Source organism: Microtus pennsylvanicus, chromosome 11 (assembly GCF_037038515.1).
Source record: "Microtus pennsylvanicus isolate mMicPen1 chromosome 11, mMicPen1.hap1, whole genome shotgun sequence".
Classification (NCBI taxonomy): domain Eukaryota; kingdom Metazoa; phylum Chordata; class Mammalia; order Rodentia; family Cricetidae; genus Microtus; species Microtus pennsylvanicus.
The window spans coordinates 24,176,320-24,185,660 of record NC_134589.1 but is presented as its reverse complement, the minus strand read 5'-3'; positions in this window follow the sequence as shown (position 1 = coordinate 24,185,660).

The following is a 9,341-nucleotide window of genomic DNA, read 5'->3' as shown; positions in this document are numbered from 1 at the left end:
CCACCCAGTCTGAAGGTGCTTCTCTAATGTGTGGCCATAACCTGGGGCTGATTTCCCAAGCCTTCCAGCACCTCCTTTCCAGCAGCCTTCTGGCCCTGAGTCTAACTTCATCTCACAACGTATGGATGGAGAGACTTCTGGGTGCATGCATGCCCCTTCCTCTGCTGCTGGCAGTGGCACTCGGGGACCCAGGTGATGACAGCATCCAGCTTCACGTGAGGCCTGAAGGGCAGAGTGGCTAGCCTCTCAAGGATGAGATCACCCTTGGAGCGCTGCTCAGGTTATTGTGTCCAGGAATAGAGATCTGTTTGCCAGTGGCAGAAATAGGACAAGGGCAGGTGTGCAGGTTCACTGTTGTGGGGGCTTGCTCCCCTTCCCCTCCAGAGAGGCTGCAGCTGCAGGATTCCTCTGGCTCCGGACTCTCCTGAAAGGAGCCGAGGTGGATACTGAGTTCAGCTCTCAAACCTTTCTCCACAAAGGGACACACCATGTCAGTCCCTGAGGACTTTCTGGTCGCTTGGAGGATTGTAACCCCATTGTCCGTTCAAGTTCCCTTCCCTAGGTAGTTTAGATTTTGGATGCTCATCACACTCTGAGAGTCATCGGGCTCCCAGGGTTAGAGTAAGCTTGGTGATGCATAGTGTAATCCCAGGTATTCAGGATGCTGAGGAAGAAAGATCACAAATTCAAAGCCTGCCTGCATTAAAGAAAGATTAATTAACCTCCTTAGCAAGTTATTGAGACACTATTTTTGTTTGGTTTTGGTTTTTTGAGACAGGGTTTCTCGTGTAACAGCCTTGCCTATCCTGGAACTGACTTTGTAGACCAGGCTGGCCTCGAACTCACAGAGATCCGCCTGCCTCTGCCTCCCTTGTGCTGGGATTAAAGGCATGTGCCACCACCGGCCGAGACATTATTCCTTAATGAGTATTGGAAACTAGATAAGGACTGCGGTTTGGTAATAGAGAACTTGCCTAATATACACAAAGCCCAGAGTTCATTTCCCATTTCCCAGCATTGCAAAATATGAACATGCTTCCTGTTGGGTCTTTCTGTGTAATCCTGGTCAGCCTGGAACTCAATATGTAGACCAGGCTGGCCTCGAACTCAGATCTACCTGCCTCAGCCTTCTGAGTACATACCACCAGCCCTGCTTTAATTTTTTAATTTTAATTTTATATGTAAGAATATTTGGCTCTATGTATGTATGTATATATGTGTACCATGTGCATGCCTGGTGCCTGTGGAAGCCTGAAGCTGGGAATGGAACCTGGTGCTCTGCAAGAATAGCCAGTTCTTTAACTACTGAGCCGTCTCTCCTGGCCCTTAAAAAAAGCTTTTTGTTTTATTCTATGTATATGGATGTTTTGCCTGCATCTATGCCTATGTACCATGTATGTGTGTGGTGCCTGTAGAGGCCAGAAGAGGGCATTGGATCCCTTGAAGCTGGAGTTACAGATAGTTGTGAGCTACCATGTAGGTGCTGGAAACCAAACCTGGGTCCTCTGGAACGCAGCCAGTGTTCTTAACCACTGAACCATCATCTCCCCATTACCAGATTGGTCTATAGAGTCTATTAGTCAACAACTAATGTGAAGGCTGTGGGTAGGCAACTAAGTCACCTATGAGATGGTAACTGTGGGGCTGGAGTGTCAGCATGTAAAATGCCACTATCACATAAACAGGGAGTGTTGGCACCTGCCTATAATGCCACCCATGAAGAGGTATGTACAAGATAAGTGGGAGTTCAAAGTCACCCCCTTACATACTGAGTCCGTCCTGTGCCACATAAGACTGATTTACAGTGGGGGAGGCGGGATGGGGGAGGGGGACCCGTAAGATAAAGGCACTTGCTTCCAAGTCTGATGACTTGAATTAGATCCTCGGGTCCCACACGGTGGAAGGAGAGAATGGACTCCTAAAAATTGAACTCAAGCTGAGTTGTGGTGGTGGCTCACACCTTTAATCCCAGGACTGGAGAGGCAGAGGCAGGTGGATCTTTAAATTCAAGACCAGTCTGGTCTACAGAGTGAGTTCCAGGACAGCCAGGGCTACACAGAGAAACCCTGTCTCAGGCTGGGGGGGGGGGGGGGAGAGAAGAAAAGAGAAGAAGAAAAACAAAAATTACCTCTGGCCCTCTGACCTCCACATACACGCCAGGGCACACATGTGCACACACACACACATGTAAGTAAGTGTAATAATGATGACAAATGGTGATTACGTCACTGTCTGCCACTCTAAATTGCTGTTGGAGAAGGTACGAGTGACCAGAATATCACTTAGAATAGGCAAGTCCAGCTGACTTTTTCCCTTTCTCTCCTTTCTTTTGGGAGAGCTGTGCTTTTCCAGTACTTTACCCAAGGGAGAAGGAGGAATGCCTTGGCCATTTGAAGCCTGGTATTCTAGTTTACGGAGTGACCAAGAAGTGACTATCCATAGGCAGAGCTTCTGACTAACCACAGGGAAGAATTCCCAGGGGAGCAGGTGGTACCACTCATCAAGGAAAACCCAGGAGTCTGGAAGTCAGTAGACACCCCTCTCCAGGGAGTTTCTGGTCCAGGCATTTGTGGGGCCACGGTGGAGGAGGCAGGGGGCTGGATCCCATGACCTCTGGATGTCCTTCCTGGCTGCAGCTCTTGTATTTCAGAACAGTCTTTCATGAACTAAGTGTGAGTCATTGCTTCAGAGCTGACTACTCCCACTGCAGTGGCGCAGGGACACAGCCGAAGCAGCCAGGGCTGCTACTCAGGGAGGAGGACCACTGTCCCCGCTCAGACGTGGGGTAGGCAGAGCGAGAGCCAGGTGTCTGGAAGGGTAGCCAGCAGTTCCACACTGGAGGGCCCCCCTCAAGAGGGGGGAGGGGATTGGTGACGGCTTCTTAGGGGGCAGCAGAACTGTACAAGTGGCAGAAACACTCGGGACACCTGAGACGTGGGTGGCGGGGCCCAACCACATCCCTGTAAGGATGCGACAACGTCCGGCCCCTCAAGGGCTCATTCTTATTCCCATCTGACCTTTGCTCCCTGCTTCTGACCAGATAGAGCCTTAATTTGGGAGCAGCTTTGGTTTTCTTTTTAGAATGGCTGAAATGGATTTGATTAGGTTGGAATGGGTCGGGTTGAATAGGGGCAACAGACCGAGGGTGGTGGTCCACACAGGCAACCCCAGCACTCTGGAGGGGAAGCAGAGGCGGGAGGACTGCTCTAGGTTTGGGTCTAGCCTTGGTTACATGACTAATCTTAGCTGCCATATTGATACACCTCCACTGAGGAACTGCCTCCAATCGGATTGGCCTATGGGCATGTCTGCATAGCATTTTCGTGTTGATTGATGGAGCAGGGTCTAGCCCACTGTGGGCAGTGCCTCTCCTGGGCATAGGGTCCAGAGTTCTCTAAGGAAGCTAGCTGAGCAGGAGCTGGGAGGGACCAAACCAGCCAGCAATGCTTCTCCATGCTCTCTCCTTCAGTGCCTGCCTTGAGTTCCTTCCAAGAGGGACGGTAAAGGGTAAGGTGAAAGAAACCCTTTCCTCCCTGAGTTCCTTCTGGTCGTGGTGTTAATCACAGCAACAAAAAATGACTAAAAATGGCTATAGAGTGAGCTCCCGGGCAACCCAGGCTACACAGTGAGATCTTGTCTCAAACTCCCCCTCACACACAAGAGAGATAAAATAGGGGGTGATAATGTTGTGTCTTGGCACACTCCTAAGAAATTTTGTTGTTTTGAGATAGGTTTTATTTTGTAGCCTGGGATAGCTCAAGTTAACATAGTCTAGTCAGGCTTCAACTCGTGATCATCCTCCTGCCTCATCCCCCCAGGTCCCGAGATTATAGATGTGTCCCATGACTGGCATGCACACACACACATACTCACGCGTCAGAACAAACACGGCGGTGGTTAGAAGACAAAGAAATGTTGATTCTCTCATTTTGTGCCTTCTACCTCACGGACTCAGGGATCGAACTCCGGTCTTCAGGCTTGGCAGACACTGCCATTACCCACTGGCCCTCTCCCCACATCTTGTTGGGATGAATGAAAAGCTGGCTAAGGTAAGAACATGATTAGAGGGTGTCATCAGTGTCCTCGGGGACCCTTAGCTGTGGACGGAGCTCTAGGGTGTGAACCCGGTTGAAACTGGGTAAGGTTTTGAACTAGTAAACATTGTCTGGGAGAAAGAACACAAAACAGAAAGCAGGGGCTGGAGAGATGGCTCAGAGGTTAAGAGCATTGCCTGCTCTTCCAAAGGTCCTGAGTTCAATTCCCAGAACCACATGATGGCTCACAACCATCTGTAGTGGGGTCTGGTGCCCTCTTCTGGCCTGCAGGCATAGACACAGACAGAATATTGTATACATAATAAATTAATAAATATTTAAAAAAAAACAGAGAGCAGATGGTCCTCCTGCTTCAGGGAGCCCAGAACATCCCACCTGCTCCCCAGAGACGCTGAGATCCTTGAAAGACTGAGACTCACTGGGCAAGAGCCAAGCATGGTGGCACACGCCTTTAATCCCAGCATTTGGGAAGCAGAGAAAGGCAGAGCTCTGTGAGTTCATGACCAGCCTGGTCTACAAAGTGAGTTCCAGGCCAACCAGAGTTATACAGTGTGATTGTGCCTCAAAAATAAATAAATAAACCATTCTGGGGAAGATGATGTCTATGCCTCCACCCCCAGAGTTTGAAACGCCCTGATGTGAAGAACCACTTCATATAATTTTTTCTTAAAAATGCCCCCTCCAAGGGGCCTCTGAACCTGTGGCCAAGGACAGTTCAAGTGACAAACAGGATCATCTGGTCTTTCCCTCCAGCTTTTGAATGGAGTGTCTAAGCCGGAGGAATCCATCCTGGCTGGGAGTAGAGTCTGAACTCCCAGCTGGGGAGAACACAGTGTGCTCTGTAGATGCTACTGATCAAGGCTGGATGTCACCCCAACCTCCCCTACCTTCCCCAGCAGCTGGTCTGGGACCCCAGAGGCCGATGCCACTGTCATGAGCTAAGGCCCGTGGTAGGCAGCAGTAATTATGATTTTCTGGAAACACAGAAGGCTCTTACGCAAGTACCTGACACACTTCCCGGCTGTGGCATCTGGGACAGCCAGGTCCCCAGGGGCTGAAGGAGGGCCCCTGCCAGCCCCTGCTGCCACCAGCCTCTGGCACTCGGGATGCTGGCTCAGAACTTGCCTTCCTAGAGCCGTGGCACTGTCCCTAACCCTGTGTGAGTGAGCTGTCTGTGGGCCCCATGTGCCCCAGGCATCCTGAAGGGAACAACATGCGCTCCAGACTGTGTCCTCCTCCTTGCTGCCCCCACACTCTCTAGAACCCCAGGAGACATGTTCTCTGTGAGGGGACATGGAGGTGGGGACAGCTCCTTCTCAAGGAAGCAACCCCCTCTCTCCCAGAGACTCTCTTGTTTCTTTTTCTCCTGAGGCTGTCGCAGCTGTGCCGTTGTGTTGTGTGGGGTCCCAGCAGCCACCCTGGCCCTGTGCTGGAATGCTGCTCCTGGTGGTTATGCCTCTGAGTGTCTCGAACCACAGCCTTCTTTCTCCACTCCCCCCCACAACCCACCCACAAAGCGTCTGTTACCAAGGTAACAGCAATGCCATCAGCTTGGGGGTAGTGAGGGCTGAGGGTGTAGAGTCCTGTGCAAGGGGAGAGCTAAGGGTTAGAATTTGGGGTGATGAGCACTGTGAGCCCCCTAAGTCTTTGGGGATAATATCGTGCTGAAGCAGGGGTTGGCACAGACTGGGCCGGGAGCCCTTACTTCAAGTGGCCCAAGAGAAAGGAGGGCGATGTGTGGGCACAAACAGGCTGTGTTAGAGGTGAGGGGGCCTCCAGCCAACTGTGGGGGAGAAGCGCCAGCCTCATGGCGCTGAGATGTTGAGACAGAGATGTGGCCTGCCTTCAACTCCTCCCTCAGCCTGCCACCAATGGAAAGGTTCCAGGCTTGGCTGGCAGAGTCTAGGCCCAGCTGCAGCATCTCAGTGCTGGGGCCAGTGGGGCTCACCCCACACCCAAGCAGTGCTGGGGCCAGTGGGGCTCACCCCACACCCAAGCAGCGCTGCCCATCTAAGCTAGGGGGTCCTACCTACCAAACCGAGAGGCAAGGGGAGTGGGTGATGAATTATATCATAGAGCAAGCGGTGTTGAGTGACTGGAGGCCACGGTGGGGTCTCTCCAGAGTGACGTGGGCAATCTTGTCACTAGCTTATGACCTTGGACAAGATGAATACCTATTTGACTGTCTTGCCTCACTGAGTGGTTGAAGATACAGGCTGGATCTGGGCTTCTCCCAAGATGGTCTAAGCTGACACTCTTGGGGTTCCCTGCTCCCTTTTCCCCCTCCCCCCATACATCCCCTTTCCACAGGATGCCCTGGACACCCATCCTGAGGGAGTTCCTGGATAAGCAGCAGCCCACCCAATCACAAGGAGAATATGCAGATCTGGCTCCCGGTGTCACCCTCCTCCACCGCGGGCCACAGCAGCCAGCCACTACCCTGCAGTGCTCTGCTAGGGCTCTGCAGCCCAGGAGCAAAATGCAAATATTCAAATATTTTATCCCCAGCTTGCAGCTGGAGAGGCTGAAACTGGGCGGGTTCCGCAGAGGCTGCCATGGCTGAGTCTGAGGATTCCTTATGATTTTGAATGAACGAGTGACTGAGGGAAGGGAGGGAGAGAGATTGGGTGGGTGAAGGAGAAAGGAGTGAAGGGGTGAGGTAGGAGGGAGTGAAGGGGTGAGGAGGAGGGAGTGAAGGGGTGAGGAGGAGGGAGTGAAGGGGTGAGGGAGGAGGGAGTGAAGGGGTGAGGAGGAGGGAGTGAAGGGGTGAGGGAGGAGGGAGTGAAGGGGTGAGGAGGAGGGAGTGAAGGGGTGAGGAGGAGGGAGTGAAGGGGTGAGGAGGGAGTGAAGGGGTGAGGAAGAGGGAGTGAAGGGGTGAGGAGGAAGGAGTGAATGAGTGAGAGAGGAGGGAATGAAGGGGTGAGGAGGAGGGAGTGAAGGGGGAAGGGAGGAGGGAGTGACTGAGTGTCAGTGAGCCAGGGAGTGTGTGTTTTTGTCCCTCTAGATCTTCAGGCTGGAGCATTGCCTGGGACTGGCTTTAAAGCCCCACTTATGATTGTCTAGTCTAGCAGAGTTGGGCATAGGGAAGGGACTAGGAGCAGGGACTGTAGCTCAAATCTTCTTTCCTCCTAACTATATGACATAGAGCTATCTACTCTGGAGCCTCAGTTTCCCCATCTGTAGAATAGGGGTTTAACTGAATAAGGAGAAAAAAGCATCAGTCACTTGAGGCAAAATGTTTGGAAAGTACTTTGAAGTTCTATTGAGCAACCAAGGAAGACTTGCTTATTATTCAAATAGACCCGTGCAGGATGAATGCGGGAGAAATACACACAGACACATTGAAGGACAAGCTAGAGTGGAGCTAGCGCAGCTCAAAGCCTATTTGCATAAAAAGACTACACACAGGTGGGAGGCGGAGACTGGAGATCTGTGAGTTCCAGGACAGCCAGGGCTACATAGTGACATCCTATCCCAGAAAAATAAAACAAGAGATTACATGGAGGGTTCCCTAATGCCTTAGTGGTGGTGCAGAGATTCTCAACACCTTTTCTTGTAGGTGCAGCATGAGGCTCAGGAAGGCTAAGATACTCGCCCGGGGAGCTGTGCGTGAACTATAGTGTGTCATAGAGAGCACACCCAGCTCCACCAACACGCCCCTCCTCCCTCCCTTTCTATCTCATTCCTGTTTTCAGAAAACACGTGTGGCGTATGCGAGTATACATGTTGATGTGTGCACAAGTATGTGTGTGGGCAGGGCATGTGTGTGTGTGCAGTTGGAGCCCAGAGGACATCCCGTGTCTCTTCAATTGCTTTCTACCTTGTTTTTTTGGGACAAGGTCTTTCCATGAACCCCGACCTCACCCATTAGTTGAAGAAGAGAGCTTCCGGAATCTGCCCTGCCGGCTCCTATGGTTCCTGCTCCTACAGTACCGGGGATACAGAGCAACACCGCATCTGGTACCGAGCATGCCACCTTGGGTTTTCATGCTTGCATAGCGACACTTTGAGGTGACTCCCTGGCCCAGAGCGCACTTCTCTTGCTGGGCATGGTGGCACACACCTAGGAAGAACTTGGAAGGCAGAGGCAGAAGGATCTGGAGCTTGAGGCCACCCTATACTGCATAGTGAGTTTGAGGTCAGCCTGGGGCACATGAAACCGTAGCGAGATGGCTCAGTGGGTAAAGGCGTTTGCCTTCAAGTCTGAGGACCCGAGTTCAGTCCTTGGGACTCACGTGGTGGAAAGTGAGAGAAGCAGGAGCTTCTGAAGATTATCCTCTGCCAGCCACATTGCACACCAGCATATGTATGCCAGACACACACATTTTAGACAACAAAGGAGCCTGGGGGTGGGGGTGGCGCACACCTTTAATCCCAGGAGGTAGAGGAGAGTGGATCTCTGAGTTTGAGGCCAGACTGCTCTACAGAGTGAGTTCCAGGACAGCCTGGGCTACACAGAGAAACCCTGTCTCAAAAAACACAAACAAACAAAAATAACAACAAAAGAATCGGAAGATTAGCCTGGCTACTAACCTGGACTGCCAAAAAAAAAAAAAAAACAAACAAGAGGCAAGAAGGGTGGTGGTGTACACCTTTAATCTCAGCACTTGGGAAGCAGAGACAGGCGGATCTCTGTGAGTTTGAGGCCAGCCTGGTTTGCAGAGTGAGTCCAGGACAGGCTCCAAAGCTACAAAGAGAAAGCTTGTCTCAGAGAAAATAATCAACTGTGTATTGTGTGTGTGTGTTTGTGCACGTGTGTGTATCATGTGTGTGTGTGGTGTGGGGGCCTGCAGCACTCTGCAGCACACAGGCAGGGTTTGACAGAAGCACAGACCAGCAGGGCTGGAGAAGCTCGGGATTGGAAGTGTGAGTAGAGGGGCTCCCACAAGTACATACTGCCTTGGGGAAGCCCTGAGGTGGCCATTCTGTGCACCACTGCCCAGAGGCTCAGCTCCATCTTGCTGGGAGGCAGGCCCTCCTCTGAGGGTGGGGCGTGTGTGTGTACACTGGTTGCGGATTGCCATATGGTGTTTTCTACTCTGTATGACTGTGTGCACACACCTGTGAGTGCAGGTTTGTAAATCTCACAAGCTTTTATTCCATCTTGAATATTCCATCTGGAGCTCAGGGCCCAGCCCTCTGGCCACCCATGAGGAAGAGCTTGGTGTGCTCGGTTCCACCCCACATGGTCCAGAGAGAGCTGGCAGGTGGCAGGGACTCAGTAACATTTTCTTAAATGGCCAGGAGCAAAGAGAGAAGTTCTGCCCCCTCAGTGTCCTCTCTCTC